Here is a 3,891-nt window from a genome sequence, read left to right on the forward strand (position 1 = left end):
GGGTTAGTCAGGAGGACAGACTCCTGCAAACAGTCGAAGCGCTCAGCAGACATTTAAGTTAATTGTCATGATGACCTGCCGGAAGGGTCAGGAACAGAGGACCAGTGTCTTCGGCCTCTGTGCGGCTTCAGCACACATACAAGTGCGCTGGCCAGCTTGTTCAAATGGGGTTTGGTCCAGCAGGTCTCTGGTGGGCCTGGGACTCCGCCTCTCTGCCTGGCTCCCGGAGGGTGTGATCTTCTGGTCCATGGAGCCACCCAGGGGAGGCCCGAGTCCTCGAGGAGCGTGCCTGAGTGGCGCCTGGGGGCTTGATCCAGGCACGGGGACTGTGGCCCGGCCCACCAGCAGATGCGGTGGCCGGCACCTTAGGAATTAGGATCCCAGGCTCTCGTGCTGTCAGGTCTCCCCGGGACACTCCCCCGGGCACCCAGGGTTGAGCTGTGCTGGGCAGGACTTGGCCGGGTGGGGCTTGAATTGGCTGCTGCTGCTAGCCACCCCTCTTGTCCTCCTGACGGCCTGGTGGGTGCTGAGGGCAGATGGAGACCTAGAGTGGGTTCCAGAGGAAGTGGGAGGGTGGACCCCCATCTGATGATTAGGAAGCAGTCAGACGTACCTGAACAGAAGGTCCTTCCACAGATCAGGGGGATAGAACCTCTGGAAAGATCATTGTTGGGATAACGCGGGAGATTTGAATGTGAGTTCTCAGGGACCTCTTCACCCACAGAGTGCTCTTGTGTGGTGCACAAAATGCATGTGTGCAGAGCGTATGCACCTGCGTGCGTGCGTGGAATGCTCGTGTGTAGACTATGTGTGCCTGTGTGTCCTCGGACCTTGTGCATACATGTGGGAGCACGTGCAGCTAGAGTACACCCGTGTACATGTGTAGTGTGTGCGTGGTGGAGTGCGCATGTGTGTGTGCACAAAGTGACAACACAGTAGTGGGTGAATCTCGGTGAAGAGGGTGTGACTGCCCATTAATTAATCTTTCAGCTTCTCTGTTGGTTTGAAAGTCTTCAGACAAAAAGATAAGGAAACCAGATCTCGGAAGTCTGGGCGTTTTAGACCACCCGGCCCTAGACGGCTCCTGGGAGAAGGTCTGGCCCAGAGGGAGAGACGTGGGAAGCGGCCGAGAGTTCTAGCATCTCGGAGTCCCTCCACTCCCCCCGCGACCTCCCAGTCGCTCGCCCGTCGGGGCCTTGGGGCGTCGCGGGGCGGGGCGGCGCTGCGGTTTCCTCCGCGTGTCTCTGCTGACTGAGGTTAGCCGAGACTTTGCGTGCTTGCGGCCATCTGTCGACCTGTTGTGCAGGACGCGTTCAGATGTTTGCCGGTGTTTTTAAATTTGGCTGTTTGTTGTCCTGTGACCGGGCTGTAAATTTTTTGTACGCTGGATGTACGTTCTTTACCAGATGTAACGGAGATGTTCTCTCTCGTTCTGTGGTTTGCGGTTTTATGTTCTTCATGTTTTCACGTGAGCAGAAATTTTATATTTCTACGAAATCAAGTTTGTCAGTTGTTCTGGTTCATTCTTTTTCTGTCCAATCCAAGAAATGTGTGTCCCCCAGGATCACCGAGGTTGTCTTCTGTGGCTTGTTCTGGAACTTCCGTAGCATTGGCGCTCACCGCTGCGGGCTGACGTTGTGTGTGACAGAGCGTCCGGGGTGCTCCAGTCAGCGTCCCGGCTCTGGAGTCCCCGTGGCTCCGTCCTCAGAACGCACAGGGCGCCAGCGTGCGGACCTGCCTCGGGGCCCCGCTCTGGGCACCGTCACTGCGCCCCTCGGCTGCCCTGCCGCTCCCCCAGCTTCCCTTCACTTTCAGAACAGCTTCGGCTCTTCTAGGTTCTTCACATTTCCCCCGCGTGTCTCCGAGCCCGGCTGTGAGTGCGTGTGAGCTGGGGGCGATCCGGAGCGTGACCTGCAGCCCGCGTCCGGCAGCCTGGCTTTCAGTCTTCGAACTCGGCCTCTTCCCCCATTTATTCAGTGCTTCGTGTGTCACAGCCGTGTCCTCGTGTTTGCACGGGTCACACGTGTTTTATAAACTGTCCCTGCGTGCTTCATTCGGAACGGTGCGTTAAATGTGCTTTAAGAAGCGTTTTGTTTCGCATGGTGTGCTGCTGGCTTCTAGAAATGCAGGTGGTTTTGTGTGCTGACTTCACGTCCTGAGACCTGGCCCAGCTCACACAGGGGCCCCAGGAGTCTGCTCTGTGCACTCACGCACGTCACCTACACATACAGACTTCCCGCTTCGCCCTTCCCCGCCTATGCTCCTCCTTTTCTCTTTTGCCACAGGACACTGACCAGGCCCTCTGCACCAGGGCTTCTGTTTGTGTGTCTCTCTGGGGTCCTAAATGGCTCCTGCCCATTTGCCATCCAGTCCGTGGAAAAGATGGACTTGACCACTTGATAGCATTTAAGACACAGACACTGTGGACACACTTCACTTTTTTTTAAATTTGTTTACTGATTACTAAGAAGGAGTCGGTTTTTAAAATTTGTATATTAAGTAATCTCTACCCCCAACATGGGGCTCGAACTCACAACCCCGAGACCCAAGAGCCGCATGCTCTACAACAGAGGCAGCTGGGTGCCCCAGAGAAGACAGAGATGTAGTCAGTAGACTTAAATGCTTGAAAAATCCAAACAGCCTTGAAAGCCAGTCGCTGTCAGAGGCTGCAGGCATCCCTGTTGCTTTGGGGACCTTCCGAGGTGGGGCACCCACCGTGGCCACAGGGCCCTCCAGCCAGCGGGCGAGAAGAGTCACACACCTCCGGTCTGCTGTGCTGGGTCCTTGCTGGTCCCTTTCGGTTGGCGTTAGGTGCCCCTGTGTGGTGGCAGCTGGTGTGTGTGTGGTGTGTGTGCTGTTTTTGTGGCCTGCGTGCTGTGTGTCGTGAGTGTTTGGCATTTGTGTGTTGGTGGGAGTTAACCCGCTCAGTGTCTCCATCACCTCTGGGACGTCCTCTTCACACTGCCTGCTCCTTTAACTGTTGGGCGTGCCTCTGTTTACCTGATGTCACACCAGGACCCTCTGCACCTGGGACGTGTTTTGTGGGGCCAGCAGGACAGCTGGGAAGAGGAGGCATTTCTTTGTGTTGGGTTTCAGTTGACTACGACTTACAGTACAGGACAGTCCGCTCTGGGACCAAATGTCTGTCAGGCGAATAGCACCACAGTCATGATACAGACCAGCACCATCACGTCAGAAGATTCCCTGTGTCCTTTGCGGTCACCCCTGCTGTCCTACCATGGGTCCATGCTCTGTGCCCGTGTGTAGGCTCTTGCCCAGTGCCGTTTGGAGTCACATGGTGCATAGCCTTTTCAGTCCAGCTTTGTCACTGAGCACACTGTATCTGAGGGTCATCCATGGCGGCGGTGTCGCATGTGTCGGTGGCTTTACGGGATTGGCGAGTAGAGTTCCATGGTCTGGACAGCAGCCAGCTCGTCCATCCACCAGGTGAAAGAGGCAAATTGCAGTTGGAACAGTTTTTTAACCTGTAGAACGTTTTAGCCCAGTTCTCTTGTAAATCCTGAAGTGTCCTAGGAAAAGTTGACACATCCCAGAATATTCTCGTCCTCCTGTGACCTCCGTCTCCCCTGAGCTCTTTGCCGCCGAGGGAAGGGGATTTTCCTCAGACTCAAGCCGGGGCAGTTTGCGGGAGTGGCAGCAGGCCTGTGAGGGGTGTGGCGAGTCGAGCGTTCTCGAGTGCGCGATTGCCACGGGCCGAGGCCGAGAAAGACCGGCGTCCCCAGCGGGCTGGCTCGCGCAGACCTGCTCTCGGCCGGGCCGGCGGGTGAACGCGCGTCCCCGTGACTCGTGAAACACAGCTGGCGGCTCGTGCGCGCGCCGGGGTCCCGACGGCAACGGCCTTGTCCCACGCAGTGGCCGAGCGCCCCGGCG

General features: G+C 56.9%; 2 protein-coding genes across 2 annotated transcripts in view; both read right to left on the bottom strand.

Moving 5' to 3' along the window:
* Positions 1-3,891, bottom strand: part of ACOX3 (acyl-CoA oxidase 3, pristanoyl) — a 922,607-nt gene that overhangs the window by 763,298 nt on the left and 155,418 nt on the right. The gene's annotated exons all lie outside the window — the stretch shown is intronic.
* The window catches only part of HTT (huntingtin), a 100,937-nt gene that overhangs the window by 33,083 nt on the left and 63,963 nt on the right, over positions 1-3,891 (bottom strand). The window lies entirely within an intron of this gene.

This window comes from Suricata suricatta, chromosome 1, assembly GCF_006229205.1.
Source record: "Suricata suricatta isolate VVHF042 chromosome 1, meerkat_22Aug2017_6uvM2_HiC, whole genome shotgun sequence".
Taxonomy (NCBI): Eukaryota; Metazoa; Chordata; class Mammalia; order Carnivora; family Herpestidae; genus Suricata; species Suricata suricatta.